Raw genomic sequence first — 21,466 nt, 5'->3', positions numbered from 1 at the left:
CGCGCGTAATAAACAAACAACAAGAGACAGAATGTCAACACTACATACATCCGTTAGCGTATATATACCGCTAACGCTGACACCAATACTAATACAGAATATATACATTGGGCTTACAAACACAATGGTCAAAAATTTGTATTCGAACTTATTGAACACCCTGTATGTGAGTATGTATGTATGTATGTATGTGTGTCTGTACAAAAATGTGAGACACAATTTTTTGTACTTAACCTTATCCGATTTGCTTGCAACGGAATCCTTCCTAATTTTTCGCTATTGGAAATTGGCCCAATCGGCCATTGCGTTCCGAAATTATTTAAAAAAATATTGTTTTTTCCTATTTTTCCCAAAAGTCTTGGAAAAAAAAATTTCAAAATCAAAAAAATTTTTTTTTTCAAAAACTGTTGCAATGCACTCAAATGAACGCAAATATATGTGAATTGATGGAAAAACTGAATCTATCTCCCTAAAGTGCAATTTTTACCTCTCTTATGCGCTCTTCTTGTCATATTTTATATACACGAGAAAGGTACCATCACCGCTAGGTGGATTATTCTGGGTTTTTCCTTTTTTCTTTGCCCTTCTTCTTTCTTTTTATGATTGAAGAAAAACTAATAATGAAATAAAAAACCCAGATCAATCCACCTAGCGTTGGTGGTGCCTTTCTCGCGCATTAAAAAAATAAGAAAAACACATAGGAGAGGTTAAAATAGCACTTTAGGGGGATAGATTTTACTTTTTCCATCAATTCATATCCATTTGCGGTCATTGCATTGCATTGCTGCAAACTATGGAAAAAGATTTTTTTTTCGTTTTTGAAATTTTTTTCCCAAGGGGGGACCCTTGGCAAAAAACAATGTTTTTCTAATAACTTTGGAACGCAATGACCGATCGAGCCAATTTTCAATAGGAAACAACTAGACCGCATTCCGCGTCTATTGCAACTTGCTGCAAGCAAATCGGATTATAGTACTCAAAAGTGTGTCTCACATTTTTGTAAACACACACACACATACATACATACAGACATCATCTCAATTTGTCGAGCTGAATCGATTGGTATATAACACTATGGGTCTCCGCCTCTCTTCTATAAAAAGTTCGGTTTTGGAGTGATCCTATAGCCTTTACGTATACTTTGTATACGAGAAAGGCAAAAATAAAAACATTTTTTTCTTCCTTCTTCATTTTTTTTTCTTTTTCTCTTCTTCCTTCTTTCTTTTTTCTTCTTCTTTAGTTCTTCTTCCTTCTTGCATCTTCCATATTTTCTTCAATCTTCTCTTTTCCTGTTTCCTTCCTAATTGATCTTTCTTTTTCCTTTCTTTCTTTCTTCTTCCTTCTTTCATTTTTTTTCTTTTTCCATACTTCTTTCTTCTTCCGCCTTCCTTTTTTCCACGTTCTTCTTCCCTCTTCTATCTTCCTTCTTTCTGTTCCTTCTTCTCGCTTTATTCTTTCCTATTTAATCTTCCTTTTGTCTCATATCTCACCACCCGCTGTTTCTGTTTTTCTCATTACTTCTTACGTTTCTCTTCTCATCTATCACGTCTCATTCCTCACCATTCACGTCAAACTTCTCATTTCTTACTTTTCACTACTTCCGTACTACCACCTTTACCTTACAAACTTTCATTCCTCACTTTTCACTTGTTACTGCTTACTTATCACTACCCAGTACTCAATTCTCTATTTTCTCAGTGTCAACTACGGTCGTGTTCCACACACACACACATAACCACACACAACTAGCTCTGACTGGCTGCTCAGTTCGTGCGTTACCGCATGAAAGTGAGTGGCCCATCTGAACGCGAGATAAATTTTTATCATTCATTTGCTGGGTGAATGTGTGCATTTTACTGCGGTGAATTTCGTATTCGTGTAGCAGTGGGTAATGTTAACTTATCTCTCTTCCCAGGAATGTGAGGTTGATTTCGAAGCAGAAGCAAATAAAAAACAGCATTGTCATCCAGATCCACAGAATATTTCCAACTCTGCTTTTAACTATTAACTTCTCACTTCTCATTCCAGACCTGATAAGGAACCAAATGTCAACTATTCGGCTTAGCGACCCTTTTCGCCAAATGGTCCTAACCTGTGTAAGCAGGAAGGACATAAGGAAATGTTCTTCCAACAAAAAACCCACACACCCACACCATTTGATCGATCGTAAAAAGCCCGCGGAAAACGTGAAGATAAAGAATGTCCATAAGATTTATAACGTCGGAACCAAGCGGAAGTTCATCCTGGTCAAGCTCAACAGAGAGAGCAGTAAAGTCTCAGCACAACTCCGCCTCGGACATCATCATCATCTCAACACGTTATTGGGTGCCAGCATTGGGCGGCTACAAAATAGTAGACTGAACCAAGACTACGTACAACAGCTGGAAGAGCTGTTAGGCGCTTTTCTAGAAGCTGGCCATTGACAACACTGCAACCACTGCACTTGGCACGAGGTCCTCGGAACAAAGAAACGCCTAGTATGACAGGGAATGTGAGCAATTAGTAGAGGAGAAGAATGCAGCATGGTCGAAATTGCTGAAGCCCACGAGGGCGTACGAAGTACGATACAAACGAGTCCGGAACAGACAAAACTTGATTTTTTCGGGGGAAAACTCGCCAGTAGGAAGATCAACACCAGGAGCAATGGAGAAAAACTATACGGCGCTAATAACATTTTTTCCAATGTTTATGTGGTCAACAGATGTTTGCTTGGGACTAGCACTCATCTTCAATGTACAAGTACTGGGGATCTCATTAGTTAGGTCATACTGGCGCCTGCCACGTCAGAATCCAAGTCAATGTAGGGAAGGAGGAGGATATGATGATGCAATCACTCGCCCACTGCAAGCCGAATATACCTCTGCACTTGCCACGAGTTCATGCGAAATGTGTTGGAATGTTTTGGGTTAGGTTCGAGAGGCAGAGGTTCGTCTTGGTTAACGAGCTGCTAATGTGACAGATAGGAGAAAGCAACTGATAGAATTTCTTATTGGATGTAGGAAACGAGCTTTTTCGTTCATTTCCAATTCTAGCAGTTTCTACTAGAATAGTCAAGTTGAAGGTATAGTATAGAAATGGAAACGGTATGGAAGTCCATTTCCAGTTCTAGCGATTGCTAGAACATGAGAAATATAGAGAAAGATACAAAGTAGGAGAATGGAACGGACCTGGGAATGAACCTATGACCTCCTGCGTATGAGGCAGAAGCAGTAGCCATATGATTACCAATGAAACCAAACGCATGCCTGAAAAAGTCATTTACTTTACGTCTAAGTTTGAGAAAGTTTGCTTCTTGTGCGACCATAAATGGCCGGAACGAAATAATATGGCAGCGGATCACCGTGGACGCGTGTGCATGCCACGAAGATCTGACAAGAACTGACAGAGTCATGACTTGCTCAGGGTGACCACTTAACTTACATTTTAAAATTCCCGCATATTTCCCGATACTTTTAGAAAAATTCCCGATATAATTTTGAAGATTTCTAATGAAAGCTTACAGCGGCACACTATAAGTTAACTTTCTGAAGTCAATATGGCGAAGGTTCATCTAAGGTTCGATTTCTCAAAATTTAGCACCTTCATCAAAAAAATATTTGGTAGGCGTAGTAGCGGACACAATCCTTCAAAACCGGTACCAAATAGTTTTTCATGAAAAGTTCCTAATTTTGAGAAAACCCGCGTTAGATGCCTTTCGCCATACAAATTTCTGGCGGTTAACTCATGCTGGCTATTTTGCGCATATACTATACTGCCGTGAATCGCATATTTGTCCCATATGAATAGGAAACCCAGCAAAGATGGGACAGATATGCGATTCACGGCAGTATAGCGACTGGATGTGACAGCGGCGGGTAGAAAATCAGCCACTGCCATTCTAAAAGTGCTTAATTGACTTTTTCTGTCATTCCTGTTCTTTTACTAATTAAAAGCAAATTTTGAAAACCTCTAAACTATTTAAAAAATCGATAGTTCTAGACCAACATTTAAAAAATATATATGGTTTTCAGTTCTTTGTCTATGTAGGTATGTAGACGAGGAACCGGGAAGAATAAATTTTGGCTGTTACTCCCTTTCAAATGTCAAGAGTCAACCTTAAATATATTAAAAAATCCGTTGAGAGAATACACATTTTTGCATCTGCCAGTATTTTGGCATCCATCTTCTCCAACAACTTCAAATTTCAGATATGAGCTAGCCTAGAGCTGCAAATATTGTTTTTATATTTGTCATAGAGATTTGCAGTTCTTGAGACTTATTTTACCTTGACCAGTGGTGTATTATTGATTTGATCATTTCTACTGTTGCTACACATCCTTATCTTTATAACATCATACTTCATCAATTATGCCAGTCCTTCCTTTATCCTCATGCTGGTTTACGGCCAAACATTGTCCATTAATCTAAACCGACCCGTAACGCTGGGTAGACACCTTTACGTGATGTGTTACGGGGTAAGATCTACCACGGTTACATTGCCAGCTACAGGCAAATCCTGACCCAACGAATACCTTCCTCATCATCCAACTCCGTGGTACTTATGAGGGTGTCGCTAAGTCGGTGGCCTCTCGTTAAGTAAGTACCACATCAACACTTCCTTCCCCTCCCGAGTTACGGTGAAGATGGGCGTGGCCAGGAGTAGTAATCCTCATGCTTTTGTTATTTTTGTTTAAGACTGGAATCAAGGACCATTCCCCTTCTTGATTCCTGATAGCAGTCTAGATAAGGATCTCAAAAGTAAAACATGAGTGTCACTAGTGTCCAATCTACGAATTACACCGTAACAATGCTTGTGCTAATGCTAACATTGTCCATTAATCTAAACCACTTCTCCTGTACAGCGTTATCATGTGATAACATTAAAGACAGAAAAAGACAGAAGACTGAATCACCGTCTTCGACCAGAGATCGCACAGACTGAACACTTAACATCTAGCATGAGACAACGGACAGGACACATTCACATAACACCCAATGGACCAGTGGAGAACTTTTCGCTTTAAGAAAAGTTTTCTCCTTACCGGGGCGGGAATCGAACCCACACTTCACAGCACATGCGCCTAGACGATTGACGTCGCGTACCGCACGGCCACGAAACCCACCAAGATGTTAACAACGAATGATCAAAGATTGTTTAGATGTGTGCCTGGAATTGAACATAATTGGATATACTCGACTACTTTCGACAAGTCTCCAGACAAAACTCTAGTCGCTTTCAAGAGAATATCGATAAAACATCTTCTTCAGGACAAAATGGTAATTAGCTTTTTCTTAGACTCTCCTTGGATATCCTTGGTGTCAGAAACCTGCGAAGCATCGCGTCGGTGGCATGTGGCTTTCCATCATCTCTACCGGGAAGAGCTCTAGATTCGACAATAAGGTACACCGGGGCAAGTTGAAACGGTTTTCTCAAAGTTAAACTTTGAAATGCTATAAAAAAATCGTTCTTTAAAAAATTTTGAATTTGTTTGCGGTGTTTGCTAGTTCGGGCCAAAGATTATACATAAGAAATAAGCAACCTCACCAAACTTTTTTTATAAACACTTTTTATACTGAAATTATTTTTTTATATACATCGTTCCAACTTGCCCCGCGTATCGGGGCAAGTTGAAACACTGTACTATATACAGTAGGATGGTTCAAAAACTCGATTTTGCTCCACAGTTCTTATCTGATTCTTTATCATGTTCTGAGTGTCCTCTGAAAATTTGAGCTCATTTGGATTAAAACTGATTTAGCACAAGCCGTTTCAAGTTTGCATGCAAATTAGTATGGGGAAATTTATTTTTTCATTATACTGTTAATGACGCTTTCCCATTAAGCGCAGGGTAAAAGAAAACCTACATAGCTAGAAGGAATACTCAACAGCTTTCACCCAACGGAAACCGCATGTTAATTAATTGCCCCAATAATTAGTAATCGATTTTAAGACAGGATGCGAATCTTTAGTCATGATCGTTAAACTTATTTGAGGGCATCACTGAAATGTGCAGTGCAACATAGTAGCCTGAATTTGTGTGTGCTATCTTTCGCGCCACGAGCAGCAATGTTGCCTGTTGAGGAGTTATGCAATTAGCTCCAGAAAACTACGGTATAGATTAAATTCGATTACTAATTATTGAAAAGATTAATTAAGATGCGGTTTTCACTGGGTGAAAGCTGTTGAGTATTCCTTCTAGCTATATAGGTTTTCTTTTAACCTGCGCCTAATGGGGAAGCAGGGTAAAAAATAAATTTCCCCATACTAATTTGCATGCGAACTTGAAACGGCTTGTGCTAAATCAGTTTAAATCCAAATGAGCTCAAATTTTTAGGGCCTGTTCAAATATTACGTAACGCGAAAAACGTTGTTTTTAAGAACCCCCCACCCCCTTGTAATAATCCGTAACAATTTTCAGAACCACCCCCACCCCTATGCGTAACGCGTAACAAATGCTATTTTTTGAAAAAGATCTTAATTTCAGTAGAATTTAAAGGACAGTGCAATAAATAATTATCTATTGTATATTTCATGCTACTTCAAAGATAATGAATATTTTTTTAATTTTTCAAAATATTTTTTCGCTATGCGAACGATTTGTTACGCGTAACAATATTTCTAATGACCCCCACCCCGTAACAAATCGTAACAAAAATCAAACAACCCCCCACCCCCTATTGCGTTACGTAATATTTGAACAGACCCTTAGAGGACACTCAGAACCTGATAAAGATAAGCACGGTGGAGCAAAATCGATTTTTTGAACCACCCTAATATACAAACATAAGCTATTTTTCCCGTATTAAAATCACTATATATGTACTCAGTGAGACTCAAAATGCACGAGGTTGTAAAGGTGACTAAATTCGCATAAGAGTCCCATGTAATTTTTTTAAGATTTTGATTTTCTTTCCAGAAATTAGCTTAAAATTGTCTCCTGTTTAAGAAAAACTGATGCAATAGTAGGCTTTGTTCTAAAAATTTGAAAACCAAATCCGGGTCGGGGTTCAGCCAAACCACACCAAGCGCCAACGAAAAATTACCAATTTTTCTGCTCAAACTTTCGTTTATCAGAATTATTTGATCGCAAATCGTATTGAATATCCCCCAACCCTATAACTGAGGATATTTTACTGCAAATGCATGCTTAAATTGATATGAAACAACTTCCGTTTTTTTTAACGAACAAAATAACAATTCGAACAGTCAGTCGAAAAGCCGCTTGGTACGGTTTGGCTGAACCCTGACCAATTGTGTTGCTTTATCTTGATATTTACTCGCATAAAAGTCATATTCCAGATATTGATACTCTTTTACTCAAAAAATAAACTTAAATATGGTCCATTCAATTGTCTCATATCAATGTATACAAATAAAGAATATTATGTAAAATTTATGGAAAGATTGCATTTTTTTTCATTTTTTTTGTAATTCTTCATGCAAAACATGTTTGAAAATTTCAACGGCAAATTACTCAAGCCGGAGAAAACTGGGACTCTTCTACGAAGACGGGCAGTATACAACAAAGTCACAAGGGTAATTTTCAGGGACCAAATTCTAGAGAACGCACTACGCTGAAAATTTATCAGATTGATTGCCTCCTACTGGTGACCAGGGATGGAATACTCCTCAGAGCAAATCAGGAAAAGAAAAAAATGCTCACTGCTCTCGACACACGAATCTTTGTTCTTCTCTTTTGTACTTTTGCGTTTCTCTCTTTTTCGGGTAGCTCCGAAATATATTCATTTCTCAATGATAACTAAATGGTTTGACTCAATGAGGTGAGGAAAAAGTTGCTCATTGAGTATCTTTGAGCCTCTTTTCTCGAAGGACGGAATTGGTGGTGGCGAATAAATTTATGATAATTAGTTGGCTAATCTAAAGGGTAGCCAGTAGGTAATTGTATTTATCGTGTTTGTTTAGAAAACAATTCAATCACTGTCATAATGCGGGTTAAGGACTAATGAAGACATTCTCTTGAAAGAGCTTAGTATATTTTAATCAAAATTGAAGCAGTCGAATAAATCTTGTATTTATCGGTCAAAATGGTATACACTGGGGTCATGCGGTTTAATAAGACCGATTTGCAAGATTTCCTCACCAATCGATTCGGCTTGGGCTCCGCTGTGTATTCAAAAAGTTTGCAAATCTGGTGGAAAACTGTCTAAATACAATATTAGGGCCAGTTGGGAGAAAACCCAATGCGATCGCACATAAAACGATCAGAGTGCGGCGCTGCAATGAACACAACAATTGACAGGAATGCAAAATATACAACTCGAGCAAGCTCGGGTACGTTCAACTAGTCTCTATATACAAAAATGAGTTTGCATTTCCTTTGAGGCAATATAAATCACGAACGAGTGGACCAATTTACAAGATTCTCTCAGTAATCGATTTGTCTTAGGATCAACTGTATTTGTACATACTAATAGTTGATCAATTTGCTGGGGAAAGATTGGGAAGTTGTCTAAATGCAACGGATTAATAAGTTCTGAAGAAAGCCATCGAACTCGGAACTGAAATCGATCTAGAGTGCGACGCCTCAATCAACTAAATGATTGACAGATCAAAAATAAAACCTGAGAGAGATCGGACAGTTCGTCTAGTATAAGATAATTTCGTCAATAATCTCTTTGCACTTCAAATTGTAATTGATAACCAGATAAATGTTAAATTGCCTACATCAAGCTGCCTGTTGCTTAGAAGCAGTAAATAATTAATGTAAAGATAGAATGGTGTTCATTTCTACCCGATCATGGATGCTATACACGGTCCCTATTCTTATGCTGCTCTCATAAAAGTACGAATGTGTAAGACTGTTGTGCGGGTAGCGATGGTATGACAGAAGTGTGCTTTCATTTAACTGTACATTCAGTTGGAAAGAACAACAAAAATGATGCTCCTCAAAGAGGCTCATTGAGACAAACGGTTTCTCTCAAAGAGAGCCGCTCCTCATTTTTCCCACAACGAAGAGCATCTTTTTTGTATGTTTTGATCATATCCGTGATATGTTGTTGCTCACTTTTGATGAACTTTTTTTTGCTCATTGAGCTCATTGTGCGAGCAAATGCCAAGCCTGCTGGTGACCACTCGGATTACTTTTCAGGATGGTTCATTATTTGGTTCACTTGAATTGTGCGCTTCATAAATTCGGTTGTGGCTTCTTAATAAATTTACATTAATTAACCAGCGTATTTCTCATCGACACCTCGATTGGAGCTAGAGGGGCTGAAGAAGTGAAAGGTGGAGTTAACGAAATGTTTACAAGCTCTTTGTTTTATTTTTATTTTAGAGCCAGTGCTCACTACGAGGAAAAGTAGATTAAGAATCTCAAAACTAGACCATGCGGTTTAAACATGACCCCTTTTCATTTTACTCTTTAGTCGAGATTGTAGGAGGGTTGCACCACATAACATATAGGCATCTTTGCCGTGGAATGTGATCCTTCCATGATTTTGAAACGCTAGCGAACCTAGTGGTGGAAGTCAAACTTTACTGAACAACGTGCATAAGAAAGAGCAGCATCGCATGCTTTGATGTCTCTTTCTTTCACCTTGGATATACGGAAGTGTCGTTCGTCGATTGTTGATACGCAAAAAGCCTTGAAATTGCAGTTTGTTCTATCATGTCTATATGTTTTGTGGTTGCACTCATGACAGGATGGGCGGAAATTTATTTATTATTTGTTTTCAGCAGTTTGTACCTTTTTATAAATTTATGTTTTCCGAATGTATTTACGGAACATGTTGAATTTTAGAAAAAAATAATAGCGAGGGTGACGTTTTGAAACTTTGTTGAAACCGCATCACACATTTCTATTTGCCCCGATGGGTTTGAATGGCGGAGCGATTTCAAGCGACCGACATACAAAAATTAAAACGGATCTCCCATCGATTTTTCATAATCATAATGCTTTTTCAACATTGAATGATTACCTACCGTGAAAATTTGGTGAAAACACTCTTCCAAACATCATTTTGAGACCTGTTTTATTGGCACGACAAAAAGTTGATTAAAATTTTGCAAATGATGATGATAATGATACTACCATCTATTGTAGCAAGGCACCTGCCGATAGCACTGGCCATATCTGACAAACGATTTGATCATGATTATATTATTGTTTATATTTCATCAAACTCCTGTATGGAGGGCCAAAAATGGGTGGAGTGGTTCCAAGGGCAGAGACACTTATGCGAATCCACGGGATGAATAGAGAATCTCCTTCCAGAAGAAAGTTCGTACATACAATAATATAATCTAGCCCTCGTTTCCCAGATTGACCCAATAGATGTGGAGAAGAGCCCGCCCTTTATCCACGAGATGTTAAAAATAGGAAGTTGGCGATTCCACTCTTCCTATCCAAATCGCTTTAATCGGGTGCCCTGATGGTACTTTTATATAATCATAAAGTTTCGATGTTATATATACAATGGAATTCTCTAACCGAATTTCTACATGTTTGTCCTGGATCGGCGAGACCGTCTCTTCAATATCAGCATGCTTTATATAAGTAGACTGTTTTCAAGAATGGAAAAGCCAATTATTCGTCTATGAATATCCTTGTTGAAATCAGGAAATATGTTTCGTTTTGAATTGTAAATTTAGAATAGAGTTCTTGAATCCTGAATAGATGAGATAAGAAGAATAAAAGCAGAGTAAGAACTGTGTATTAACTCTAAAATCACCGTCAGAAATTGCTTAGAAAAAATGGCACTGCTATAGGATGAACTTTCCAAAATGACCATTTTTACGAACGTTCCGGTCAGATGAGTGAGAACTGCGAATCAACTCCAAGGTTATTGTCAGAAATGATTTATAAAAAATCGCGCAATTTTAGGATGAATTGTTAATGAAATAAATGAATAATTTATTATTGGCCACTTTTCCCCGCGCACCTGAGCCTTTTATTAAGCTGAGCGATTCCAAGCAACAGCATCAAAATTTAAGAAAATTTTTAATTCATGATTTTCTATTGAGTTGAAACTTTGCACAGTTTTTCAATTTCATCTAAATCGTCATTTTTCGATATCAAATCTTCATATTGAGTCACGACTAACTTTTCAAAAGGGTGTATGTGAAAATGGTTCAAAAATATTTAAAAAGCTGCACAGCAAAAACGGAATGTTCGATTGTTATGATTTTTTCAGCAAAGTTAGACAACTAAATGGTGATTCTTAAGAAAATGTGCACAGTAAAAAAATTTGTTTGCCTTTTAAAAATATCATTTTGTCACAAAACTCAAATATCTCAAAACCCTATCTTTTTCGAACGTAATTTTTAGGGAAAACGGTCCATTATATTAGCTATCTACCATAAAAATTTGGTGATGGTAAACTAATAAACAAAAAGTTATGACATTTCAAACATTTCACAATTTTCACATATAGTAAACAAAAAAATTTCCGTTTTTTTTCAAGAATCGCAGTTTGATGCTGATTTTATTGTTAAGGGCCTTGCGTGAGTTAAACAAGTTGTTTGTATGATATTCCATATTTATGTATTCATCAATATTATGTATATTATATGTATAAATATTATATGTATAAATAAATAAAAATGAATTAATATTATCCTAAGTATTAAATTAAATGTGGCAGTTACACAATGTTGTTATAGAAACTCTAAGAGTTTTGGGTTTGAATTTTGGTATGGGTTATGATATCATGAAAACAGTTTATTAATACTTATTTTTATTTATTTTTATTCAAATTTTTAAAATATCGAACACTTTTTGAATTATTATCAGCACAGTTTGAGTATAGTTTTGCTTTAATTTTATTTTCCGACAATGGAATGAAACAGTGAAATTTTTGGGTTCCTTGGATCGTTTTCGCGTTATTAAATTGCTCGCTGAGCTCTGAAGCCTTTATTTCAGTAGTAGTAAAACAAAATGATAATTTGGTTAAATCTTTTTCTTTTCTACGATTTGCCCAATCAAAAAGTTCTTTCGCAGTTTTAATTGGATGCTCACGTTCTTTGGCTAAACTTGCTCTTGTGGCCATGCGCTTTATTGTTCCTCCAATAGCATCACAAGGACCTTTGCCATGTGATGTAGCAAAAAATGCCATTCTGCATCAATTCCGTACATTGATTTAAATTGACATAGGCTCGAAAAATTCTTACGAAAAATTCTTTTGCTCCATCAGACATGAAATATATCTTTTTGACTTCTTTATGCTTATCAACGCGTAAAAAGTTAATCATTATTTCAATGAACAATTTTACGGATACTGAATCGTGTCTTAAATCTTCGGAAATTATAATAAAACTTAAGTGTTCAATTTGCGTACTTCCATTAAAATAAATAACGAATGGATGAATTGTAGCTTGTTGTACGTTCCAGTGATGGGACTGCACTTCATCTTGCAATACAAAGCTGTAATTTTCAGAAAAATCACAAATGACTTCACCATTTTGTAATGTATTTTTCGTATTTTTTAAAAAGCTGGATTGTTCTGTTTTAATGAAATCGTGAGGGATTAAACTTTCTAATTTCAAGCAAAAATATGACACAAACTCATCTACAGGTTTTACAATAGTTTCTATGTCACACCTATCCGTGGTCACCCATTGCTCAAATGATAACTGATCAATATATTTTTCTTCAAACTCAGCGAATAAAGTATTTTCCAATGATGAAGAATTTGGACAATCCGAACAAGATCGTAGATAGCAATTTGATGTTGTATTTTCACACAAAAGACTACCAGTTAACATTTTAATATCCTTTGTTAAATTGATTCTTTTCAAACTATGTAAAATAAGATTAATATTCTCATGGGTTGTGCACACACACATTATGTGTTCCTGAATTGGAAAGAAGCTTACATTGCCTTGGCCGAAGGCTTGCAAATGAGGAAAAACCTATTTTAATATTATCGTGAATTTCCTTGAAGCGTGTGTACGCTTCTTTCAAAGTCGTCATCATTAATCGTTTTTGGATTGCTTGACGCTTTCCATCTTTTTTACTGATACATAATCTTTTGACCAGGCATAGCTCGACTTACTTCATCATCTTCAAAATATTGAACTACTATTTCTTTTGTCTCATCTGTTAATGCAGTACTAGACCTAGTATTTTTGGTTGAAAGACAGTTATTCTTCAATTGTTTTGCCTCTTTTACTGTATTTCTATTGGTTTTGAACTCATCAATTGCATCCTGAATAGACCACGAACTTGGCAGCATCGACAAAATCAATAATTTTTCTTTCCTTGTCGTGGCTGCATTCGAGAACCTTTCCTTCATATTTATAATTACCTCATCGTAGTCTGTATTTTCCACATCATCAGGTCCTAATTTGAAGAGGTTTCTTCGTACAGCTTCGTTTATTTCACGGTATTTTTTCTCCGGGTAATAAACGTAGTCCATCTTACTCCATTTAATCGGAGTCACTTTTATCCCAGCTATGCCCTCGTTAAAGCGTTCGATGTTGACCTTTTGGATACACTCATCTTCCGATTGATTTGTTGAAACAGATTTTGCTGATGGTACGGTGGCAAGGCTCTCAGCACTTAATACTTCTGGTAATTCCTCAGTTGTTGTCGATACATCTGGCAATTCCTCAGTTGCTGTCGTTTTCGAACTTCCTGCGCTCTGCTCAACCGATGATATACAGATTGCTCTTTTGTCAACGTTTAGACGGCAGGACGTGCAAATGCGTAAATTTGTATTCAATGTGGACATTGGAGCATAACCAGTCGCTTTCAGTTTATCTATGGTGCTTTCGGTGAGATTTCGTAACTCTTTTGAACACTTTTTCCATCAAACGGCCTACAACAGTTGAGAAAGCGGCTACTCATGTTGTTCGTAATATTTCAATAAACAAAATCACTTTTAAGTTTTTACTGACTAGTTTGGTGTCATTTGCTTGACTGAAGAAAAAATTACTATAAGATCTTTAACAACCTTAGTAGTAGTAATTTATTTGCTTTTTCGTGAGCATTGTAATGGTATATCCCTATCATGCATTAGTTGTTGTTGAAGATAACCGTTTCCTCCCGATCATAAAGTCTATTCTCTAAGAGGTATATTTTTGCAGTTAAACTATAGATGTACACGTGTATATAAATCTTTGATTTTGCAGCTTTTGTCTTAAAAATAACATTTCTGATATGTTTCTATCAACGTTATTATCAACAGGTTTCAACACTATTAAAAGAATTTTTCGCCAGTCACGTGCAATGAAAATTATGACACTATCAATACTTTTGATCACAACACTGGATCGTGTCTAAGTTTCTTATAGATGCTATGAATAATTAAATCAAAATATCATGAAAACAACTTGTTTAAATCACGTCCGTTAACAATAAAATCTGCATCAAACTGCAATTCTCGAAATAACTTACACAGAAAAAAAATTTTTTACTAAATGTAAAAATTGTTAAATGTTTGAAATGTTATAAACTTTTTGTTTATTAGTTTACCATCACCAAATTTTTATGGTAGATAGCTAATATAATTGACCGTTTTCTCTAAACAATTACGTTCTTAAAAAGATAGGGTTTTGAGATATTTGATTATTTGTGACAAAAATGCTCCGAATTTTTTTTTACTGCGTACATTTTCTTAAGAATCACCATTTAGTTGTCTAACTTTGCTGAAAAAATCATAACAATCGAACATTCCGGTTTTGTTGTGCAGCTTTTAAATATTTTTGAACCATTTTCACATACACCCTTTTGAAAAGTTAGTCGTGACTCAATATGAAGATTTGATATCGAAAATGACGATTTAGATGAAATTGAAAAACTGTGCAGAGTTTCAAATATTTTCGAAATGATCGCTCAGGATCGACTGACATGCCCCCGTGGAATGCCTCAGCTATATTTACCCGAGCCTCCTATCGAATCACTTTTATTATCTTCTCTATTGATAAAGAACTATTTTTTTGAGGAATACGTGATGATTTGGTGTAAATTGGTCAACTGACTAAAAGATATCTCATTTTTGCTCAATGTGTTGTACTTTTTACAACAATGCGAGTCCCGGAAGGCTAATGTTTAGGATTGGCCAATGTAGCCCATAGTCGGTTCTAGCTGCAGGAATATTGATGAATGAGTGGAATCGCAGATTACGATGGGGAGTGTTGGTGTTCTGCAAGCTGGACAACGTAGAACAGGCGATGTTCTCTTGCAAAAGATCACCGGTGGGCGGTGAAGCAGGCGTTAGCTACACAGCAAATAATTTTGAAAATTCAACGACGTGTAAAATTGCAGCTCATCCCATCAAATAGATTAACATTTGATATTCAATTAAATTTGACAGAATTTTACACGCCAGCACAGTTTAAATTTATTTCAATTTAAAAGAATAGTGAGATCGATTGAATGTTATGTTTATTTGCATGCTCCAAATATGTGCATGAAAATACATTTAAAATCACAACATATTTTTATCTGTGTACGTTACGCCTTGCATCAAGGAGTTGATGAACCGTAAAGCAAAGCGTAGGAATTTCCTCTGGACAATTTCAATGCACTGAGCTTCTTTTTGATAGTTCGGGACCGAAACGTTTAATGAGTAACTCCAATATCGAAAGGTGGCACACAATAAGTTTTTAAATAGTTATCTTGAACAACAGACATTTTAAGATAGTAGGGGAGGAGGTTCGGTTGTGGGCACCCTTTTGTGTTTGGTCCAAAACTTTGGCCCTGGTTGATCTTATGTCGACATTTGCATAGCAATCGAAAGCTTAATTTATAACCTTACTACTAGCAAAGAAATTAATATGATTTCATCGATTTAGAAAAAAATATTGACAATTTAGAAAATTTGACATTTTTGGACATTTTTATTTCGTGGTTCGGTTGTGCGCACCCTTGAAAACTTAGCTAAAAATAAAGAAGCATGAATAAAAACCACCCAGATTTAAAGACAAGGAATAGTTTATTCATTCTAAAAGCCAGTAGACGCTAAAAAACTCAAATCAATTCACCTAGCAGTGATGATGCCTTCCTCGGTGCATTAAGGAGGATGTTGAAAAGAATCACATAAGAAAGGTCTAAATAGCACTTTAGGTAAATGGGTTTTAATTTTTCCTTGATTTACGTTTTATTGGTATGCATCACAGTCAAAAAAAATCTGATTAATCACCCTAGCGGCAATAGTGCCTTTCTCGTTCATTTCAAAATATAATATTTTGGCCATAAATGTTGATCCCATAGTCCAATCTGACCAATTTTCAATAGGAAACAATGGGAAAGCATTCACCGTCGAATGCAACTTGTTGCAAGCAAATCGGTCAACGCTTTCTCGCTTAACTTTTCAAAAGGACCTAAGTAACATTTTTTCATGAATTAATTTAAATAGCGCAATCAACAGAACAACACGAAAGCTATTGATTGCAGTATTCAAATTAATTCATGAAAAAAATGTTACTTAGGTCCTTTTGAAAAGTTAAGCGAGCTTTGTTCCAAAAAGTGTGTGTATAATGACTAGACATGCCCAAAGAACAAAAATATTAAATAAACTCATTATTTCGAACAATTACGTCTAACTAATTATAAAAACTGCCTCAAAACGTTATTAAAAATAAGTTAAGGGACAAGTAAAACGATATTGAATGATTTATCAATAAAATGAGGGTGCCCATAACCGAACCAATAAAGGTGCCCACAACCGAATTTCGCAGCCTTTTTGGAACGAGAAGAAAAAAAATCGCGCTAAAATTTTGATGGCAATCGACATTGGGCCTCAAAATAGATTAAATTTACTGTGTAAATACGCATTAGAACTCACTTTTCGAATTAAATCCTTTAATTTATGACACTTTGAAAAAGGCCAAAAAAAACTTTCGTGTTGTTTTTCTTGTACGAAAAATTTATTTGTTCTTACCGTCAAACGGGGTGATTTGCAACAGCGGGGTGGCTTGCAACACTTGGGTTTTCCACAAGTTTTTGTTTTTTTACAACAAAAATATACCCAAACATCGACTTATGTCATCACGCATCCCTAGTTTACATTGTATTTGTTGTGCCTAGTTGGTATTTAGGTGAAAATATAACTCACTGTTGTTTTTTTGTATTATTTTGTGATACTGTTTCGTTAATTGAAAGTCGAACGTCGTAAATCGTAAGTTCGTATAGCAAATTGAAAATAATTTCATCACTCCAGTTACAGTACCTAATTAGGTGTGTAATTCCGCAAAAACTATAAAATAATAAAATTGTTTGCTTTTGAAATATAAACTTTTTTTTTAATTTGTGACTTGTGACTTGCAATAGCTGATACACGATAGTTTATTTCTCAAAAACTGTTGATTCAGTTTCTAAACTTTTTTTCAAACTGGCATTGATGTTACAGAATTCCTTCATTGTTCCGCGAAACTACAAAAAAAAACCTGCAGGAAGTCGCATGTATGCTAATTTTTCAAAGAAAACTTTGATGAAAGCAGCGGTAGAAGTTAAAAAAAAACAAATTGTTTATCCGGGAGGCTGCTTGGTGGTACGAACAACAATTTTACATGATCCTAATACAGAAAACAGTAAAACTAAGACTAACGGCTCCAAGAAGATCCAACACTTGTGGATGTTTTACTGCTTGCTGCGGAAATGCCTTTTCAAAATAATGATCTTAACATAATCGTGGTAATTTGGATGGCGGGGAAAGAAAGGAAAACCGTTTTAAAAACAACTATCCAGGGAATGGTGATGGTGCACACCGACATAAAGCACTTTCAAACCGATGACTTAAAAATATCAATCGATCCGTTGAAATCGTTAAAAAAATCGGAATGAGGGGAGGGGGGATCCCTCAAGTAAGGCCCCTGCATTGACAGTGGTGAAGAATGACCCAGGATGAAAAATCACTATGATTAAGTTGTTCTAAAACATGTTATGATTGAATTCGATGAAGTGTTGCAAGTCACCCCGCAGTAGGGGTGGCTTGCAACACCCACCATTTTGATATTACAGCAACAGTTCGCTAACTGGGCGCGTTTTAACTGGACTGTTTTTTAACTGGGCGTTCGCTAACTGGGCCAAAGCCCAGTTAAAAAGCAGTTATCCGTCAAAAAACAACAACAAAGACTCGTTGTCGAGGGGACTCTGAATGGCATATTCTTTAAGCTTCATGTAAAACACGATTACAACAATGCATCGTGAATTCCCTCGTCAGCCCAGTTAAAAAGCGGCGTTCGTTAACTGGGCTGGTGTTTTAGCCCAGTTAGCGAACGGATGCTGTATTTTCATATTTTTATTATTGTTATATGTCTGATTATTTGTCTAATCACTAATATTAGGACACATTAAAAGTCTAAGTAAGAGACTTATGCTTACACGGAGCTATTTTTCTCTTCTTATTGGCCGTACGCTTCTTTGGCACCAAAAATAATTATTGTTATTTGGAAAAATAAGATTTTATTTAAATCTATCTTACCTAATATTATTATATATACCGTTAATAAAACATTTCAGTAATGTTTTTGAATAATAATCTCAAAGAGATTGAAAAAGCTGATGAGTAAACTTTAATGTAGTAGTGTTTGGAAGAGAATCATCTTCCAGAGGAATTCAAAAATCGTCATTACCGTGAAGTACCCTAATTTCGCGCACTTAAGATCTGACAAAGTTGAAACGTTCATTAAAAACATGTAGTGGCCATTTGGAAACATTTGCTACTGCATCACGTAGTAGAAGGATTCTACGTTCTCAAAAAAATGTTACTTGCAAATTTTGCTGCCATTTTAAAAAAAAATGGAGTATAAATCCGAGACCGTTCTATGCTCCTTATTTCGCGCAAGAAAATAGGATAGTTCCTAATTTCGCGCGAAAGTGTTCCTAACTTCGCTCATGTTTGGAATTGAATATCGTTATTGGTTTGATGAAATATTGTCTATGTGGGTCATCGCTGGAACGTCGTTGGACCGTGGCGTCGCTCAACCAGCGAGCGCTTTCCAGTTTGGTGCTGTAGCGACGCATTGAATTTGCCTGCGTCGCTGGAGCACTTACTGGAAAGGGTCGCCAGCGACCAGCGACGTTTCAGTCGAGCGACGTAGTTGCGACAAGTTCATACATGTTCTTGATTTTATCTGCATCGACAATATAATCAATTAACCAATAGAAGCATGCATCCATTGTTCAAAATATGCAGATAACGGTATCAGACAGCCGTCAGTGACTCATTCTTTAGTCGAAATGGTGTGTGCCTATATTTCGACTCGGGAGCTTTGCTTAGATTTTACTTCATGCATTTTAGTCACAAGTTTAGACACAAGTCATAATTCCTAAAATATCGTTTTCTTCTGAAATATAAACCATATTTAAAGAAAAAAGGCATTGTATGAGCAATGTTTAGCTGGTGTATAAAAAAAGTTTAAATTTTCGAGACGTCATGAAAGAAAGTCTTAAATTCCGCTATCTCTTACATAGGACATCTTCAAATATGTGTTTTATTCAAGACATCTTCAATATTATATACATTATCGAAAAAGCTGCTGTAGTTTTATCTTAAGTTTAGCATCATTTTACACATCGGATTTGGTAGCTATTGCAGGCACTGATCTATAAGATTTTTCAAGTCAACATTAGTCGATGTCGGTGGTTATCCGCCTGAAAATTAGATAAAAAGCGTATGGGAATGAACTTTTCAGGTTTTATTCAGTGTAGAACTGTCATGTGTATTATATTGCTTTTGTTTCATTAGAATGTTGCAAATGAAACTACGCAACAACAATAAACGGAAATTAGGCACCATAACTACTCTCATATACCTAATTTCGCTCTCAAAGCAAAAGTCTGAATAAACACAAAATACATTAAAATTTTACACTTTTCAATAGTAATGACGAATAAACATATCTAACAGAGCATAATGGATACAAATATTTCCCAAAAGTAGCCAGTAGACAGTAAAATCATTTGTTTACTTGGGTCATGTTCTTCGTCGCTGTGCTAAGCACAAGCAAATATGGCGGTCGATGGGAGGATCAAATTGAAATAATTTTATTTGGTGTACTAAACCAAGTTTGTTTTTCAAATTTTTTCGTGAAAAACATTCAACAACAATGATATTTTGTAATCCTCCAGATTTTTCAATTTTGACTGGTACCTAAAAATTGAAAAAAATAAATGATTTTATAATGCGCGAAGTTTGGACGCGCGCGAAATTAGGGCACATCACGGTATCAAGAATTAAAAAAAAAAACAAAATATACATATATGTGAATATAGATATAAGGGAGCTTTCACAAACTACATGACGCTAAATTTTATGATTTTGAGCTCCCTCCCTCCCTCAAGTTCGTATGGAAGGTTATTTTTTTTGTATGGATCGTAACGCTCGGCCTGACCCCCTCCCTCCCCCTACAGCGTTACGTAATTTGTGAAAGGCCCCTAAGAGCTAAAAATAAACGTTAAGTAAAACATGAGAAAGGCTAATAGAAATGGATAACAATATTATACTTAATAAACTCCTTGGGGAGAGTTTTTTCGTCAGTCAGTCCTTAATCCGCTGCAAAAGCTACGGGAAATCCAAAAGGAGCTTCAATTAATTTTCCCAATGCGCTCGAAAATCTTCATCCAATTGTATTCTTCATTCATTTGTCGGCCTTTATTTGCACAAAATATAACTTTGAGTTTATCTGGCTGTGATAAAAAGATAGCATTTCAATCAAACGTGATCCTGACTATAATCTTGTAAAATCTTGTAATTGTACATGATTCAATGAAAAGAACACCTGGTGACTTTTTTCCCGATTTTTTGTATAACTTCAAGAAATTTTCGACTTTTTCACGCATTTCCCGCATGGACTTTCAATTCCCGCTGCTCGCCGATCGAAACACTGAAATGTGAATCTATGAACACGCGCTGAAGGTATCTTATTCAAACCCCACATTTCCCTTCTTCCAAAAGGCCTAACGTATTTGAGTTCGCATAGCCAGTTTTTTCGAATCGAGAGTGCCCTCCCTGGTTTCTCTGGTCAGATACGAAGCGCATCTGAACGGTGCTGTGGCAGACAACGAGGACGGTATGAAGATGAACTTTGAAGCATACGCGCAGAACATATGTTCTCCAGCTGCCGTTCTTTCTGAAATGGAGGTTTACTGACTGAAAAACAACAAAGGCTCTGAGGTTGACGAACTACCAGGAGATCCACTTGAACACGGTAGTCATTACCAAAGCACTCTCCCTAATAGTAAGCTGTCGACTTACACCAATTGCAAGGGAGTTTATGCGGTAGCACCAGTTGGGATTTCATACACGAATACGGATTGCCGGATAAATTGATACGATTGGTTAAGTTTGGATCGGGTGATGTACATGTGCTTAGTTCGAGTTTCAGGAAAACTCTGAGGGTTTCGCAAGCTTATGGTTACAGCACTTTTAATATTAGAAATAATAGTACTGTGAACCATCTATGGAGGTGGCCAGATATAATACGGTACGTGGAGCGAATGAACCAGCTGAGAGCTACTGGTTGGCAGGAACAATCCATCGTTATTAACGCGAAATTCTGACGTCTGCAGAGCGCTGGCAC

The 21,466-nt window shown here is 36.4% G+C and overlaps 1 protein-coding gene across 1 annotated transcript in view; it reads right to left on the bottom strand.

The window, feature by feature from the left end:
- The window catches only part of LOC134204348 (CCR4-NOT transcription complex subunit 6-like), a 642,731-nt gene that overhangs the window by 602,368 nt on the left and 18,897 nt on the right, over window positions 1–21,466 (bottom strand). The gene's annotated exons all lie outside the window — the stretch shown is intronic.

This window comes from Armigeres subalbatus, chromosome 1 (genome assembly GCF_024139115.2).
Source record: "Armigeres subalbatus isolate Guangzhou_Male chromosome 1, GZ_Asu_2, whole genome shotgun sequence".
NCBI lineage: Eukaryota > Metazoa > Arthropoda > Insecta > Diptera > Culicidae > Armigeres > Armigeres subalbatus.
Note: the sequence above shows the minus strand (reverse complement) of the source record. Positions and strands in the feature narration are given on the sequence as shown.